Genomic DNA, 19,558 nt, shown 5'->3' on the forward strand with positions numbered 1-19,558 from the left:
CATCATGTCATTGGATAGCCATTAAATTCGTACAAAATTACAGTTCAGTGAACTTAAGGGTAGGCCAAAAGAGGTAAAAGTGGCAATGATCAGAAGGACCAAAATCTGGAATCAATTACCTAAAAACAAATTAACCAACAATTATGGCCATGTTCATTTTTCTAAAGATCTTCAAATGAAGCAAAAGTTCTCCCAGGTACTAACAGCTGTAAGCCCACGTGAACGGGTTTTGGAGTCGGGTTTCTCCACACGGGGTAGATCTCCAGCCACGGTGAAAGAACAGTCGGAGACATTTGGAAGTTCTGAGTTCCTGTTGTGCATTTCAGGAGTGGACAGGAGTGGGGGCCCGGGGGCCTGGCCTCTAGGCTTAGAGACCCTGTAAACTGAAGCCCCAGAGTCTTTGCACTGGACGAGCTCTGTCATTGCACTACAGAGGGCCACCCGCTCTTTTCCTGGACGTCCTTAGTGTTGGTGACACCACTGCTGAACCAGCATCTGCCTCCACCCCTCTACTCGAGGTGGAAGGTCTAGCATGCAGACCCAGAGCCCCGCTCTTCTGTCTTTCTTTCCATCTATGGAAGCCCCTGGCCCTCTGGGTTGTCACCACGTAGCTGTTGCGTCTCCAGGTCTCGTTGATTTGTTCTAAGAGCAGTTCCCCAGCTCTGTCCATTGTCACTACCACCGTCATATCCACTCGCTGCATCCAGGTCCTCCTGCTCTTCCTTGTGCAGCCACACAGTTATTCATTCCCGGGACTGCTCTGACAAAGTGCCTCAAGCTGGGTGGCTTCAAACAACAGAGACCGAGTCTCTTTCAGTTGTGTAACAAGAGGAAGTCTGGAATCAAAGACTCGTGGTTCCAGCAGGGCCGTGTTCCCTCTGGGGGAAGACTCCTTCCTTGCTTCCTGCAGCTTCTGGTGGATGCTGGTGTTCCTTGGCTTGCAGCTGCATCACTCTGGTCTCTGCCTCCGTTGTCACATGGCCTTTTCCCTGTGTCTCTTCTGTATCTGTTTCTCCATGTGGCAGTCCTCCTGTCTGTGTGTCTTGTCCAAATTTCCCGTATATGGCCCCTCCACTCCATTGTGACCTCAGCTTCACTGGGTTACATCGGCAAAGGCCCTGTCTCCAAATAAAGTGACAGTCACTGGGACCGGGAAGTAGGAGTTGAACATACCTTGTCGAAGAACGTAATTCAACCCCCCCACACCATGTAATCCTTTCTCAGAGGCCCTTTCCCCATCACCCCATTGCTCAGAAACCTTTTTGCCTATGGACATGGTTCTGACTACTTCAGCGTGGTGCTCATTCTTTCCCAGCCCAGACAAGCCTACCTTTCTAGTCTTACCTCTTATCATCCCCATTGAGAACCTTGTGACCTGCCCAGACTGATCTACTGTTTCTAGAACACTCCATGCATGTTTATCATCTCCACATCTTTGCTCACGGCATCCCTTTTGCCTTGATTTCACCCCTACCACCCTGCACCCCACACCCCACATACACACCCACAATCTAAGTCCTAGCAACTCTCCATGGTCCATCTCACAGCCACACCCTGGAGTTTCTTTCTCTAGAGTCTTTGAGGTCTCCGACCTACTGGGATCCCTCTCTCCTCTGAACTTCCTGAACCATGTAGAGCTTGTGTTTGGTACTAATGTTCGTGGAGAACTCCCTCGGCACCGTAACTGAGCAAGTTGCACACGTTGTCATATTGAGGTCCACAGCAATGCCACAGTGTAGGCACCATTACATCCCAGCATTGTAGACTGAGATGCTGTGGCTGCCGGAGGTGAATCCCTCATCCAAGATCTCACACACTTGTGAGAGATGGAGCCAGGAGTCACCGATTTTTCTGAATCCAAAATTCTGGTCCTTAACGTCCACACTCTCCTGCCTCGACTGGTGTTGGTTGCTATTTGATTTCGTCTCCATAGTTCGAGCATAAACATCCTAGCATTGCAACGATACCTGAGATTGATGATTCAGAAGCATCTGGTCCTGTTTGGGGATGAATGTTGTGCTTACTAATCTGCTCCATCAGCCTTCAGGCTTTTCAAAGGGACAAACCTTTGCTTAACTGAAGACCCGGGGGGTCTGGTGTCATCCTTGCTCTCTTCGGGCCCCTCCAGCCTGTCCAGGCCCTGTGTGAACTGTGTCTCTCTCCAGCTTCAACAGCTCCCACCTGTCTCACCTCATTGTGTGGCTTAGATTGGACTTTGCATGGAAATGCCCATTAGTAGAATATTCTAATTAACAGAACAGTGAATATTAAGGAGCATATTATGGGAGCAATAGTCTCTAGCTCACTGTCCTTCCCACTGTTGGTGGACTGTATAGATAGTGATGCGTGCAGAAGAGCCCATCCATGTACCATGTGTAGCCCCATCGGGTGCCTGTATTTAGCACTAGGATTGGCCAGTGGGCTCCTTGTTTCTCTTAGTTGTTTTACCAAAGGTCATGTTTCAATCAAGGTAGTCACTGTCTATGTTTGTTAATAAAACAAACCTTAATTCTTATTTCAAGATCATGTACAATCTAAATTAGCTAGAGAGAAGGGGACAGAATAACTTATTGTAAATGAATGCATTCTCATTGTTCCATTATCGGGAAATAATCATTGACATACAGGGAAACTTTGTGTTGATTCCTTTTTGCATTTCATTTATAATTTGAAATGTTGGTTTTTCTCTGATTTGTGAAAAAATAACTCATTGAAGTGTAAAAATGGGAACCTGGTATCGTTCAGATTCGTGAGACTCTGAGACGTACTGCAGGAAGCACCAACAGCTTCGCACGAACAGCAGGTCGTATGATACTTCAGACCCAGGTGACTGACAACACCTGTTGAGCAGAGGTTCTCGGAGGTGAAGGGACAGGCTCTGTGCTGGAGAGGAGGAACCAGGTGTGTGGGCAGGACACAAGTGGACCGTCCCTGACGTCCAGTGGGCTCTGCAGACCAGCACGTTTCCTGGAAGCCAGAAAGGACTGTCCACGTGCCCATGTGTTCAGTCACGGGTCGTCCTTAAGGAGATTGGCTGGCTGCCCTTGTGCCATAAATAACCCATACCCAGCAAGCAGATCTGGTTATTGGCATGTCTGGAAATGAACACGGGCTGTTTCTGCAGGGTGGGCAGCCCTGCTCACCTCGGTGAAGATTGGGGATCTCGGGGTAGAATTCTTCAGCATTGCGGGGTTGCCTCATGCCACTGTCATCGTCTGAGTTCTTAAAATTGCTTTTTTTTACACTGTACTGAACTGTCCAGATAATCACCCCAAACCAAACCTTCATTTGGTTAGTCTGAGCATATTGGGATCTTCAACCTGGTGAGGAGGTAGTTTTATAAGTGAGACTGGGGACTTGACCAAATAACTTAAACTCCTTATTCCTGGAGTGCAAAAGCACAAAAGCTCACCCTAAAAAGGTGCAGGCTCCCTGAGAGAAAACTCTGGAATCAGTACCCCTTGTCCTGCAGCCTACCTGCCTTGCTCTTTGATATCAGCTGTGTGGCAACGAAGCAGGATGTATTTTTGATATAATGGGGAAAGTCATTTCCTCCCCTCTTGAAAAATGTGCTCTTCTTTTCTCACCACAGCTGGGAGTTTCAAATATGAATAAATCGCCAGGAATTTGGCAGTAACAGTATATTCATAAATACACACGAAATTTGTGGAGTTTAAAGAAAAATAAAATGGAAAGAGCATATTGTCAGGTTTAAGCCCAGATGTACCTTGAGACAAAAACCGAGTCTGTTACTAATGGGCTGTTCGTTTGCTTTGCGAGGATGGGTGCCAGGCGCTCGCCCCTCTCGTGGGTGCGTGGGCAGAGATCCGGTACCCACGGCCGGAGGTGGGAGGGGAGGCGGCTGGATCTCCGTCTTCAGGCCCGGAAACAGAAGCGACAGGATTAACCTTCAGCCAGAGGCTGCCCTTGCCCCAGCCACATGTCTTACTCCGCAGACCAGACGGCAAGCGTTTCACTGCAAGAGCCAGTGAAACGCGAGCATCCGGTCCCTGCCTGTGGCTCCCGCTCAGGGCCAGGAACAGATGCGGTGTGGGGGAGATGGAACCCGCTGGGGTCCTCTGGCCCTTCTCGTTGTACAGATTCTGTCACCTGACACTTCATTAGACTCCTCTCCAGGTAGTGTGATTTCTCCTCCACTGTGGCAGTGTTGAGATCAAATCTTTGAACTGTGTCTGGTGACCCTGGGATCGTGTGGCCTCTGCCATCAGTGACTCACCCCTCTCCACCCCGTGTATGTGGAGGTTCGCCGGGGGTTCACCGGGGGGACCCACCGGAGGAGATCTGTTCCTTTCGTGGCTGGAGGTCTCGATTCAGAGACCTCAGCTGGCCCCGTCCCGTGAGGGGCTGCTTCACCTGCGTCTTCACACTTCTTATGAAGCAGTGGGTTAATTGTGGACGTGGCGTCGTAAGAGTGGAGACCTGCAGCTGCACACTGAGTGCCCGGTCCCCTCTCCTCCTGCCCCTGGGACTCACAGAGGTGATGTCACCGTGTGCCTGGTGGAGACTTTGAGGCCCTTCATGATGCCGCTCTCTCTGGAAGGGTTTTCGTGCTGCTTCTCCACTTGTACCCTTCCCACCTCCTCAAAGATGTCCCCACCAGCGTCACTTCCCTCTGTGACATCAGCCACTGCATCAGTCTTCGCTGTGGCTGTCCCCTTTCCACAACTGATCCCCGACTGACTCGCCCCAATGTGTCTGAAAACCGCCCTCTCAAAGGCTGTTGCTCGCTCATGTCGCACAACCACTAATTTCAGGTGAGCCCTCAGGGGTGCCTGGCGGTTCTGCTGTCCTCCTCCACCCCCGCTTCCTTTGCTCTGCTGTCACCGCCAGTCTCCCACAGATGCCCCTTCCCAGCAAGACTCCCCAGCGCCACCCCACGTGCACCCCTGCCTGTCCCCATGTCAGGCGCTCTGCTGCTCTGCTCTTGGTTCCGTGGCCGCCTGTGCAGCAGTCCAAGGCCAGTGCTGCCCTCGTGCCAGGATCCCACCCCTCTCGCCTGCGTGAGGACGTTGCTCCCATGATCTCCTCTCCACCCCACTGTCTCTGGCATCATCAGGCTTCAGCTCCACCCTGGACCCTGCTTAGCAGCGCAGTGATGCGCTGAACTCTTCCTCTTCAGCAACGAAACCTCCCCTCGCTGCCCATCCCCCCCCCCAGCTGTTACTCCCGTTTAGCGTGGCTGCCTTGATGTCCTCGGTCCTTATCTCCTGTTATCTTTTGCTCCCATCGTTTTACCCCAACAGCTCTTATTAGGTCGCCGATGACCTCAGAGTTGCTAAATCCAAAAGCTGTTGCTGGGTCCTGACGGTCCTTGACCACGGATCAGAAACCTTTCCTTCGCTTGGCTTCACGGTTCTCCTCCTGCCTCCTGGTCACTCTCAGAACCCCACTCACCCCCGTTCTCCTGGCCTCTGGTGCTGAGGTTCCTGACAGCTCAGTCTTTAAGCCTCTCCTCCTTGGTTTGGACACTCGCTCCCTCGGCGACCCGGTGCGGTTGTCTCGCTGCCCACGCCTCTGTCTACGCACTGGTGACTCTGGGCTATGTGTCAGTGGCTCACTGGGAATTTCCGCTCCCACTTCTAACTCCATATGTCCAGAATGGAATTTCTCATTTCTCCCCAAAACCTTCTCCACCTACAGTCTTCTCCATCTCAGTTAAAAGGAATTCTGTTTATTTAGTCACCAAGGCCAACATTTCGGAGTCATCCTTGACTTTTTTCCATTTCTTTCACACCCCGTAGACAATTCAACAGTGACTCCCATGAGGCTGATCTCAAATATATACACACAGGACCTGAACCCACCTCAGCAATGACACCAGACCCTCTCTGCGCCAAGCCACTGTCCTCTCTTGCCTGGCTCGCTGGGCATTCTCCTGCCCTGGCCTCCCAGCCCTGCACGACATGGCAGCCACATGACCCTGGAAAACGCCAGCTCTCGCCTGGCCTCTGCTCACGATTCTCCAGTCGACACATTCCCATCCCACTCAGACAAACTCCAGGCCTTGTTATGACTCTCCTCCCAGCTGGTCTCGTGTGGGAGAGGCCCTCCCGGACCCTGCCCTCTGAAGGAGCAGCTCTCCCACCCGCCTGTGCTTGTCCCTGCCCTTGTTGCTTTCCCTCCACTGTTTGATGTATTGTAGGTTTACTTTATCTATCTGGCTTCCCAACTGCAGCGGAAACTCCACAATGGCAGAGATCTCATGCGTCTGTCCACTGCTCTGCTTCCAGGCCTAGAGTCATGCCTAGGACGTAGCAGATGCTCAACACATTTTTTTTTAAATGAATGAATAAATTTCTAAGTTCATTAATTATTCATTGGTCACCAATGATGTGTAAATGACACAGGCAGCCGAGCAGGCTCCTTCTCTGGGGTCCTTTCTCAGACTCATCTCTGTGTCGGAGGCTCTCGACGAACCAGCGTTCCTTAAATCAGCTTCACTTGGTTCCCACCGCCAAGAGCTTCCTGGATTCTGATTCTGTCTTTGCTATGCTCCTCTTCTGATTGCTGGGTTGATTGTGCTGCTGCTTCCAACTCAACGAGTGAAACACAGCCGCCTTCCCCTGAGGATCTTTGTTCACATTTCTCCATGAACCTCCTCCTGGTGCACAGCCTCCAGCCCGCGTCAACAAAACCCCCAACTCCCCTTCCTTCTGCCCACTCCTGCTACGCGTTTTCTGGGCATGTTCTGTGTTCCTGGCACCGGCTCAGCCTCAGGGATCCAAGGGCAGATGAGATGCAGCCAGCTTCCTCGGCTGCTCGCCACTGGGTCCAGAAGATGCCTCGTCCACCCCCTGTGGTCCCCTGACCAGTGCCCGATTCGACCAGCCCATCAACACGACATCATTGCTTCAGTCATCTTTAAGTCTGTCTTTACAAATACTCCTCAGCTGTCCTTGTCTTCCCCACGTCCCTGCCTCCACGCGGGGCTGCGCCTTCTCCACCGCAGGGCTGCACTGCGCGCAGGTTTCCACCTCTGTCTCTTCTTCCAGTGGTAAAGCCGCAGCAGCTCCCTCTCACCCAACGTGACGGCTCACACTCGTCGGCCTGGTTTCTGAGGCCTCTCCCCTGCCCTATCTGAATTTGTCCTCTGTCCCCTAATCTCTCACTGAAACCCCACACCGCCTCCCCTGGTTTTCCCCGATTGGCACTTCTATGAAGTTAAAATCCACGCCCCTCCTCTTTCATTGTACAAGAAGCAACAGATGCTCTTAACAGAAACTGCAGAAAGGAGAAAAACCTTTCATATTCATAATCTCACCCGCCAGTCACTATAACTAACCAGGCAGTTACAATTAACTGTGACTTGTATAAATTTATTCCTGAGCACACGTCTCATGTATTATAGTCATCTAAGCTGATGAGTTATTTTTCACGCCGTCCTATCAACTCCATCTCCGGTCATGCTTGTGTCCTGCGTAGCACCTGATGTGAATCCTTCTGTGCTACATGGAAAGGGTTCAGTGGGTCACTGAGCCAACCACTCAGTAAGTGTGTACTCGTTGGCCCAGTGTAAATAAGTATGTCAAAGTACAAACTTCAGAAAGTTAAACCCATGACTCATGTAAATACGCAGCCAGCATCTGTCACAGGCTTGCTGGGCTCATGAAGAAGGGACCTGCCGGCTGACAGCCACTCCAAGGAGCATGGGGAAGGGTGAGATAAGAGTGCTAACTCAGATGCAAACTGGGCAACGTCCCTAAGGGCAGTAAAAGCGTAACTTCAGGGGTTATCTTTTCCACCTGACAGAAATCGCTGACCATTTATCAGTCTTCCATAAGTCAGCCTCGAACTTTACAGGATCTGGTCCCTAATCAACAGCAAATGATAAATCAATCCAAATACCATCCCCTGGAATAAGGGTCTATAGATGTTATCTGCAAAGGGCCAGTTAGTAAATACCGTAGGCTATGCGGGCTACACAGTTTCTGTCACGAGTGCTCAGCTCTGTTGTGCAAAAGCTGCCATAAACACATAAGTGGCTGTGTTCCCATAAAATTTTATTTACAAAAAACAGGCCACCTGTGGCAGTTTGCTGATACCGCCCCCGCTTAGCCAGATGGCCACTGGCTGGCGCATTCGATGGTGCTCTAGCCTTATTTCCAAGTTTTAGATAATTTTTCTTAACAGTTTCATGGACTCCCATCTTTCAGATATCAGTTCCCAAGAGTTTATCATATAAATAGAGCAGTGGCTTGTGCCTGTAATCCCAGCGCTTTGGGAGGCTGAGGTGGGAAGATCACTTGAGGCTAGGAGTTGGAGGCCAGCCTGGGCAACACAGCAAGACCCTGTCTCTACAGAACATTTAAACAACAACAAAAAAGCTGGCATGGTGGCTTGAATCTGTAGGTACTCAGGAGGCTGAAGCGGGAGGATCACTGAGCCCAGGAGTTCCAGGTTGCAGTGAGCTAGCCCACTGCACTCTAGCCAGGATGGTGGAGTAAGACCCTGTCTCAAATTAATTAATTTCTTCCAAGAGTTCAACAATATTTAAGATTGATAATTATGCAGCTTTTAAAAATTTGAAGTGACAAAAATTATATTTATCATGTGTGGTTTTGAAATATGTACCCATTGTGGAGGGGCTAAATTGAGCTAATTAGCATATACATTACTTCACACTTATTTTTTTGTGGTGAGAACACTTTAAGTCTACTTTTAGCAATTTTCCAGAACACAATACATTGTTATTAGCCGTAGTCACCATGTCGTACAACAGATCTCTGGACCTTATTCCTTCTACCCGAAATTTTATATTCTTTGACCAACATATCCCCAGCCCCTGGTAACCTCTGCTTCTGTGAGTTCAACCTTTTTAGATTCCACATATAAGTGAGAACAAGATTTAAGATTGATACATAATTAACATGAATTTTTAATACTACAGTCATGCTGCCTTAGCTTAAAATGACAAGGTTATCAAATTCGACCTCATTGCCGTAGGTATTCAAGATTGCTTGCTATGAAAATTTTGGGGCCAACAAAGTCTGATTATCCTGTTGAGACAAATGAAATTATGAAGATTTTCGCACCATTCTGTGTTACATAAATTTGTAAATAGACATTATGCACAAGGACGTGATTAAAGTCACATACAGAAACATTAGCTGTAGCCACAGAACGAGGGTTTCACGTCTCCACTCTGAATGTGAACCGTTTTGCTGCAACAAAACAGCATTATCCATCAGGTTGAATTAATATCGTTCAGTTGAGTGTTCTTGGGTTTGCAGTTTACTCTATTTCATTTGCATATTTGTTTGGATTGGTGTAAGTGTATAAGCATACATTTATACCCCGTTTTGTGCTTACATACATTTAAATACTATCAGAATAAAAGTAATTTAAGCCAACACCAGGATTTCTGAGGATTGGAGAACCTTTCTCCCCATGTGAGAAATTCTGCATTAAACCACATGTTTTATCCGTCACTGGTTCAGCAAAAATACCCAAGTCTGCTTTCTGGTAAATGGCAAGGTATACACTTCCCTTCGTCCCCTTGCCTCTGATTTGCCTCCGAAAGCATCCCTCTCTAGACTTCATGCAGAGGGGCCAACAGCGTCCAGAAAGCATTTATTTCCGAATGTGCAAGGGTCTTACTTGGTGTTTTTGACTCTAGGCAAGGAACAGAAGCACCAAGTATATTTAGTTATTTGCACCAAGTCATTTCAAAGTTTAATTTAACATTTACTAATATAACACACTGTATTTAGGGACATTTTTCATTATTTTCTTCCAATAAGCACCTAGAGTGTTTATTGAATAGTAGTCTCATTTCACAAATGTAAGTTTTTCGGGAAGAGAAGCCCTGATTCTGACGTACTTCAGGCTGCACAGCTGCAGTACCCTCCTGCTTCCAAATCAGTCCCTCAACATCAGTTTCTCATGGCTGGCCTCTCTTGCATATTTAAAAGGTATCATTAATGCCATTGTCATTGCTTTATCCTTGGAAAGACTCTCTTCTCTGGGTTCCATGGCTGAGTTCTCTTTCAAGTGCCTGATTTTAATGTGCACAATAAGTTAGTCCAGTGAGTGCGTTTCTCTAATGGATTTGACCTGTGACAGAAATCAAATAGGTTTTCTCCTTCATTGCCATCAGATTATAGCGACTTTGCAAATTAACCAAAACCATAGTCCTCTAATTGGTTACCTGAGCGCATTGTCTCCTGGATTCATTTACTTAGTCATGCTTACTGCAAATGTTTCGTCTTTCAAAAAAAAAAAAAAAAAACAGTCATCCATTGCAGTATCCCTTTGGCAAAATTTGTCTCCTCTCCCTCCCCTTGGAGGTAGGTTGAATGTTTCTGCCTCTTGCAGAATTACATGGTAGGAGCCCCCAGCTCTGAACCAGTTACGTTAAGGTCATTTGAGGGGGACCAGACAGTCACATGCTGAAATGGTCTTTGGTGTATTTTTCAAAATGCTACTAGCCTCCGTGTTTACATTGGTCTTTTCAAATATTCCACAACCACTTCAGAAGTCATGTAATCAACTGAGGGGTGGGCGATGTTTAGAAAACACCCCCAGAGAGGATCACATCTCTTGGAGTACAAAATGGAGATTCAAAATCCTAAAGAGAGTAAGGGAGATGGATAGAAAGGGATATCTGCTTAGTTACTTCCCGTGTCATGTTTCTCTTGAAATCCTAATATTCTTCTTTCCTTGTGATCATGTGGCCATTGGCTACAACAAGGAGTAAAAAAAATACAAGAAAAATTGTATAACGAGCTCATGTTTGTTACTCCAATAGGAGGTTATCCTTAAAGGTGAAGCCATATGTGACAAACCCACAGCCGACATCATACTGAGTGGGCAAAAGTTGAACGCACTCCCCCAAGAACCAGAACAAGACAGGTGCCCAATGTCACCACTTCTATTCAACGTAGTACTGGAAGTCCTAGCCAGAGAAATCAGGCAAGAGAAAGCAATAAAGGGTATCCAAATGAGGAAAAGGGAGGTCAAACTATCCTTGTTTGCTGATGATATGATCTTGTACCTAGAAACCCTAAAGATGCCACCAAGACTCCTAGAATTGAAAAATAAATTCAGCAAAATCTCAGGTTGCAAAATCAATGTAACAAATCAGCATTTCTATATACTAATAACAGTCCATCTGAGAGTCAAATCAAAGACTCAATACCATTTTTAATAGCTATATAATAAACTACCTAGGAATATACTTAACCAAGGTGGTAAAAGATTTCTACAAGGAGAACCTCAAAACACTGATGAAAGAAATCATAGATGACTCAAACAAATGGAAAAAATAGTCCATGCTCCTGGATTGGTAGAATCAACATTGTTAAAATGTCCACACTGCCCAAAGTGATTCACAGATTCAGCATAATCCCCATCAAAATACCAATGTCATATTTTGCAGTTCTAGAAAGAAATAATTCTACACATCATTTGAGCCAAAAAAACAAACAAACAAACAAAAAACCTGAATAGCCAAAGCAATAGAATAGAGAACCCAGAAATAAAACCATGTAGCTATGACCAACTGATCTTCAACAAAGCAGACAATAGCATACATTAGGGAAAGGAAACCCCATTCAATAAATGGTGCCAGGAAAACTGGATAGCCACGTGCAGAAGAATGAAACAGGACCCCTGTCTCTCACCATACACAAAAATTAATTCAACATGGTAAGAGACTTAAATGTAAGGCATGAAACCGTAAAAATTCTAGAAGAAAACACAGGAAAAACTCTCCTGGACATCAACCTAGGCAAAGAATTTATGACTAAGACCCCAAAGGCAAATACAGCAATAACAAAAATAAATAAATGGGACTTAGTTATTTCCTGTGCTGTGCAGAAGCTTTTTAATTAACAGAGTGAATAGATAACCTACAGAATGGGAGAAAATTTGCATGCTATACATCCAACAAAAGGCTGATACACAGAATCTACAGAGAACTCAAACAGATCAACAAGGAAAAAACAGCCCCATTAAAAGGTGGGCAAAAGACATAAACAGAAGTTTTTCAAAAGAAGATAGACAAATGACCAACAAACATGAAAAAATGCTCAATATCACTAGTCATCAGGGAAATGCAAATTAAAACCGCAGTGAGATACCACCTTATCCCTGTCAGAATGGCCATTATTGAAAGTCAGAAACAATAGATGTTGGCATGGATACAGAGAGAAGGGAACACCAATACAGTGTTGGTGGGACTGCAAATTACTACAGCCTCTATGGACAACAGTACAGAGATTCCTCAAATAAATGTAGACTTATCATTTGATCTAGCAATCCCACTATTGGGAACCTAGACAAAGGAAAAGAAGTCATTTTATCAAAAAGATACCTTCAGTCCAATGTTTATTGCAGCACAATTCACAATTGTAAAGATGTGGAATCAACCTAAGTGCCCGCCAATTCATGAGTGGTTAAAGAAAATGTGCCATTTATATACCACAGAGTACTACTCAGCCATAAAAAGGAATGAAAAACATCCTTTGCAGCAACTTGGTTGGAACTGAAGACTATTATCCTGGGTGCAGTATCTCAGGAATGGAAAAACAAACACCACATGTCCTCTCTATTAACTGGGAGCTAGTTGATGGGCACACATAGGCACAAAGAGATGTAAAGGATATTGGAAACCAAAGCGGGGTTGAGAGGGGGTAAAAACTTACCCATTGGGCACAATGAGCATACAAATAAACCTCAACTTAAGCATTATACAAGGTATCCATGTAACAAAAACATTTGTACCCCCCTAATATTTTGAAATAATAATAAAATTTGAGATCACTTTCGTGTAACACTCAAGAGGTGTGGCTTTCCATAGAAAATCGCTTCATCACTTAAGAAAAATAATAAAACCCGTGGTAGGTTAATTAGTTAGTATTATCTAAAAGTTGCTGGTGTAGCAAAGCAAAATTTAGTGGCACTGAAATGTGGCTTTACAGTTTCACTCTTATCTGGTAGTTCAATTCTGATACGCTCTGGATTGAAACTGGGAAGACCCAGAACACGGCGGGGAAGAGGGGTGGCGAATTTCTTGGAGGGGACTGAAACGTGTGCCTTCAACGGGACATGGCCCCGGTTCTGGTTCAGATTCCTTAGCTCATGACTTAAGATGTTAATAGAGATTTCAGGCTCTTTTTGAAGAGAATCAAGTAAAAATATAAGGATAGTAATAATGTGAGGAAAGAATATTAGATATTTCATCATGTTAGATAATCGTTTATGAAGTGCAAATTTAGAGGATAGTGATAATGTACAGAAAGAATATTAGATATTTCATTATGTTGTATAATCATTTATTAAGTATGAATTTAGAAAACATGATGCCAAGTTTTTGAGTATTTGTTGCAGAATTCAGTAACAGATTCTTCTGTAGTTTAGTGGACGTTGCCATGACACCTCTGTGTTTGGATTTCCAAGCGTCCTTTGTTCATGTTTCCATCAGCCCATCCATTCATGGCACTGTTGCTGGGTGCTCGTTGCTGGGCTCTGGGAGAATAGCGTTGTGGGGTCCTGGGTTATGTCGGGGGGAAAGGTGAAGCCACATCTTTGTCTTTGTCATGCTCACAGCACTTAGGTTAGTAGGGACAGAGGAGCTGTCCAAAAAAGGTTCGTATGAATTAATTTTTTTTAAAGCAGAAGTATGGACTAAACAACTGAAAGTAAGGGACATCACTTACGCTCCGGGATGTCTTCAGAAAGCCTGTGCTTGAGCACTTGCCCCCAGATGCCTGTGCCACCCGTTTTGCTTTTCTAGGAGGGTGTAATTGGCAAAGCAGGAAGTGAAGCTGGCCTGAGTAGTCACCCCAAGACTGCGGTGAAGTGTGGTAAACATGACGCCCTGGTCACATGCCACTGCTGTTCTAGTGGATTGCACACTTGTGTGCCATGAGGTGGGAAGATGGACTCTTCCTGCAAGTATATAAATCCCCGATGTCCTGAGAAGTTAGACTGGGAGTCATCCAGCTAGAAGACCCCTCTGCTATGCCCGTCAAGCCCACCTCACTGATCTCAGGGATGTTTGTTCTGCCCCACCAGGACCAGTATTTACTTCGAATCCCCTCAGCAACTTGCGTAAAGTCTCTCCATAGCCTTGCGTAGGTTCTCTGTCTTGTGTATGTGACAAGTCTTACAACTCCAGTGACATTTTAAACTTCCCCACGGCAAAATCTGATATCTTACTCTTATACATCTTTTATATCCTCACCACATACAAAGGACACTTCGAAAAGATCAAGAATTCAATAAATCTTCATTAAATAAGCGAATGTACATGGGAAAATAATTTGGAGTGAACATTTTTTGTTTTGTTGGACAAGTCTAGGTCCCTTATTAAGGAAATTCCATCTGTACCAGAATATATAAATGAGTTTCAGTCCCGTGGATGTCTCTTTTAGTGGATGTCGTTATGTCCTAGACACTGCAGATGAGTACTCCGTGCTGTAATAGAAACCTGACCCTACGTATCGACTTCTGGTCTTACCATGTATGTTCCCTCCCTGTTTTTGTGTTTTCGAAAATAAAAATGTTCCTCACAAGCCATGTCAAAAGAAATTTGCTGACCACGGGGCAGATGAGCAGGGCCGCATTTCCTGCGTGCGCTGTCCGTCAGCGGTCACTTCCTGGGATGCGCTGCGTAGTCAGCACCATGTGAGGGCGAATTGCAATCTTGATTTGTTTCCCAAAGCATGGGCTTTAAAGGTACTTCAAAGGAGTATATCCTCTGCCGCCATCTGACAGAGAAAGACATTGTATAGGCGGCATATTGATGGTCACTACCCTAGCGATGCAGTTAGAGGCCCCAGACATCACCAAACCTCCCAGGGAATATCAGCTCCTTCCAAGCCAGGGGAGGTTCCTGCCACAGTTCATCAGTCCAGAAAGGCTGCCACTGAGGGCCTGATTTTTTGCCCGTCAACATTGGGCCCGTTTCCAGGAGAAACAGTGCAATGCCACTTAAGGCAAACACAAAGCTGCAATTTTAACCAAATGAGAAGTAGTGGTGAAATCTCACGATATGTCTCTCCCCTGGCTCTCCTCTTCCTCTGAATGTTTTTCTTTGATTCACTCATCCCATTTGCCTTTCACTGCCCAGCACAGTGCCTGATGCTTAGTGATCCGTAATTAAAGTCTCTTGAGTGGCCGGATGGCTGCATATGTAGGTGGCTGAATGGGTGGGTGGGTGGGTGCATGGATGGGTATATATACAAATGCTGTACTTATGAAATGGTGGTAATCACAATGAAATGAGTAGGACATAGTGCCATGTAATATATAGCAATAGAACCATTGGAATTGTTTCGAGGCATTCATAAAACCGTGATCAAAATCCCTCTGTAGCACAATCTACTTTTCTATTCACTAGATACTTTATTAGTTTTTACGTTAATAAGCTTATAACTGTGTCCATGAAATTAGTATCCACTATTTAAATTATCAGGCTAAAAGTAATATCTAAAATTTCCTCATTCAGACTATAGTTGTACTTCTTCCTTTTCTAGAATGTGTTTGGCTTATTGTTAAATAATGCAAGTGTGTTTAGTATAATCGCAGTAACGATGGCCCTCTCTGCAGTCCCATGTCAGGAAATGAAAACCAACAGAGTAACAAACTTGCTTTTCATTAACTTTCTAAGAAGCTTCTTTGTACATCATGAGGTTTTATAATTGAATAGGGAAAAGGATCAATAACTTCCAATGCAAAAGCAAATTAAAACTTCATAAATATTTATACAAGGAAAACGAGGCCCTTCTGCTACTTGGTTTTAAATCTTTTTGGAGCAAATGCTAGACAGACACACTGGGGCTTATCTTCTTTTTAGGAAAAAAAGATACGTACCATAGGAATTATCAAGCTTACCTTTCACATTCAGATTTCCTGTATGTTCTGTGTTTATCATTTCAGTGCGTTATGCTTGTGTTTTCATGGGCATGGTAATTAGCGTTACATGCCACCCGTGTAAAGACATCACATGAACAGACAGACACATGCAAGTACCGAACCATTGTAAAGATGAGCTGCTGGTGTGTCCCTCCAGCATCACAGAGCCAGGCTCCTGAACGCAGAACACACAAAAAGGTTTTTTTTTCTTACTGTAAGCCTTGCTGTCACCCAGACCTCGAGCCCTACAGTCAGAAAGCTCAGAGGCAAACCTTAGTTAAGCTGGTCACTGAGTGGATAACCTTTAGAACATCCTTGATCTTTCCAAGCATCGGTCTTCATGTGTAAATTAGGATATTAATAGTGCCCGCCGTTGTTGTAAGGACTGAAAAATGCTTGCTTTCCTAGAGTGCCTGGGGCATGGCAGTCATCTGAAATAATCTGTTATTTCTGATGATATCGTATGTGTTATATCAGTATTACTTAGATAGCGTATCGACCTCATGGCCTAAAGAATATTTGTCTTTGAAGAATAAGGAACATTTTTATGTAGGTTTCAAGAAATTGAGAAAGAATTTCTTTGAAGATAAACAGGAAGACTTGAGAGAAGCATGGTGTGTAGTCATCACATCTAGGAAAACTTTAAGCTCCCACTCCCACCTCTGTCCTACCTGCCCCCTTACATTTGCTACTTTTTCTTTCAAGCCTTGCATGCCGTGCATAAATGCTAACCCAGCATCTGTAACACTTTGTTTATACTGACTCGCATCTTGGTCGCCCCTGCTAGACTGAAAAAATCCTATAGTACATGAACCATGGTCTAATACATGTTTGTTTCCCCAGTACCTAGCCTGGCATTTATAGACACTCATCGTTCATTGAACTAATTAACACATTAATTCAAGATCACCTACATAATGTGGAACATAGTCAAAAGACAGAGTACCTACCTGGGACTCCATAACATTTTTAAGCATTCAGAAGGTTTGACCCATTTTTTTCCCACAAGATCAAAACATTTCCAGATTTCTTTACCTTTCTCTCCGAGATTGACCTTATTTGCTTTATCAAAAGGGTGGTCATTACCACTCTTGATAGAAGAGTTAGAAATTTGATTCCAACCAGTCATACCAGCTCATTACAAGCCCAATGTGTAAAGAAAGTGGTGCCAATTGATCGTGTCTTGTAGGATGCGTTGATTTCAAAAGCAAGATGTCAGAGTAGAAAGGAGTTTTGAAATAACTCGGACTGAGGCATAGTTACTTGCTGTGGCTCTTGCAGTAGTCACAGTGGTGCCAAAGACAGCAGAGAGGGCTGAAGAGCTGCTAGCCCCCTGCATTTTATCAGCACAACTTTGGGTAGAGATAGGAGATTCCCACATATTCCACTTATGTTCGTGAAATACACCACACAGTCATGTGGATGGGGCTGCTCGAGTGGGTTTTGACAGCTGGGTTGTGTTTTCCAATTCACATGCAATGGAGACACTTTCTCTCTTGCTTTTCTACACAGTACCTACAAGAGCATTCTCTGTGAAACATTCTGGTTTCATTTTTTATCTCCTTTGATTTTTTTTTTTTTATCTGAAGCCCGTTTTTGTTGTGTTCTACTACTTTCAGTCTCAGAAAGAATAAAAAATAAACAATTATTTTTATAAACATACAAGGAAACATATTGCTCTTTTATATGAGGCTTTGACGACTTGTGTAAGGTTTGAATTGTGGTTTATGCAACTATCTTAAAGATGTTTATCAAAACAAAAAAAGCTGTCCTCCAGCGAGAACTGGGGTAAGCCAAAAGGAAAATATAAGTATTTCTCAATTTCTTTGACATGTTTTATTGATTTGAATTTAAGGTGCAAGATTGTCTTAATTCTATAAAAATAACCAAACTCTTCTGATATGGAACTTCATAACCACAACCACAATGTTGTTGTTTTTTTGTTTTGTTTTTTACTGTTTGAAATCCATTTATTCTCTACAGAAGAGAATAGATCCCATTTATATAAGAAAGATTTTCTAAGCAGCTGTGATGTTTAACTTTTTCTAGGGAAAATGCTGAGATGTTGACGGCATTTTTCACACCAATAATAGCCATATATAAAACACAAAAGCTTGCCCAGTTATTGTTTTTAAAAAATTCCAAAATTAAGTTAGAGACTAACATCTTATTCAAATTGAGGTTAATAAATTAAGTTAAATGAACACATGGAGATCCTTAATGAAGCTGAACTAAGATGCCAAAGACTTGAGTGGCACAGTGCTCACATCTGGGTACCTCCATCCAAGTGCAAAACCTTCCTTTCTTTTGGCCAAGAGCCTGGTCATGAAGAAGGACTTCAGCAGCAGCTAAATTCTCATTCTTTGCTGCCATATAATAAAGCATTGGGGTAACTCTTGATTTTATTATTTAATTGTATCTTGAATTTATTGTATTAATATTTTGTTTGCAGATTTGTATCTGAGTTCTTCCCTGGGCTTCCTTCCCACATTCTTAAGGCAAAAATGGTGTTTACTTTTATCTTTTAATAATAAGTTGGAAAAAAAAAAACCAAATATTCCTTTCATGGTCTCAAATCTTCAGTAGGAAACCTTGAAACGGGTTCTGGAGTCAGACCAGTTTAGGTCCAATCCTGCGATTTTGGTTCATTAGCGGTGTGATCTTAAGCTATGTATCTCTTTGTTTTTCAGTTGTCTCTTCTATAAAATAGTCAGAATTGTGGGAACTTACAAGTCTCTTCAAGAACTAAATGAGAATGTGCTTATAAAATATTAGCAGGACACATCATAGGAGCTCCATAAATGGTGGCCATTGTTGTGATTCTATATCAATAATTTTTCAGTGTTCCACATTTCACCAGCATCAAATCTGTCTTCTCATCCTTTCCTCTTTTTTTTTTGTATTTACAATCTAATGCAATCTTCTATTTTCTTCCTAGATGAAGTAATTCCACGTTTTCCTTTGCATTTGCTTAACAACCTGGCCTCTCCTTCCATACAAGGCTCTCATAAACATTTCCCACAACACAACTGCAGCAATGTAAATGGACACCAAGTGCATGGTGACCAGGATACCTTCTGTGTGTGTGTGTGTGTGTGTGTGTGTGTGCGTGCGCGTGCGCACGCACGCGTGTAAGTGCGCGCATGCTTTGGTACACTCCTGCTTAAAAAATACAACACGATGACAGATTCCCTATGGCCCTATACAAAAGGGATGGCTCTTACTTAAATGAAGGGAACCCTTTTCTAAAAGAGTAGGACTCACGACTGCCAATTTCTCTCCATACTTTCTTCTCTGTCGGGCTTTGGCAGTAAATCCTCAGAGAAAAAAGCCTTCGGTCCACAGACACCATGTTGAACAGTCACCTGACATTTAACCATGTCAATCTTATACTTCAGGAGACAATGAGAGATTTTGTTCAAAGCCTTTATGAATTAAGTTTTTATTCCAATTTATTTTTTATAAGATCATTATTTTTAGGCTGAAAAAAGATTATCATATTTTAGTTACACTGTTGCGTCCTATACAATTGAAAAAAAAGAATTGTATTATATTCCTCTGTGAAACATAAATAATACGGGATATACTTAATTCAGCTATTTACTTATTCTGAACACAAGATAGAACATGCCCTCGATGAGCGATTCAGAGTTCTCCTTGGAATTGCAGTGTCTTGCCA

The 19,558-nt window shown here is 44.1% G+C and overlaps 1 protein-coding gene across 1 annotated transcript in view; it reads left to right on the top strand.

Moving 5' to 3' along the window:
• Positions 1–19,558, top strand: part of ADAM12 (ADAM metallopeptidase domain 12) — a 307,846-nt gene that overhangs the window by 159,376 nt on the left and 128,912 nt on the right. The window lies entirely within an intron of this gene.

The sequence above is a fragment of the Propithecus coquereli genome, unplaced genomic scaffold (assembly GCF_000956105.1).
Source record: "Propithecus coquereli isolate 6110/MARCELLA unplaced genomic scaffold, Pcoq_1.0 Scaffold473, whole genome shotgun sequence".
Taxonomy (NCBI): Eukaryota; Metazoa; Chordata; class Mammalia; order Primates; family Indriidae; genus Propithecus; species Propithecus coquereli.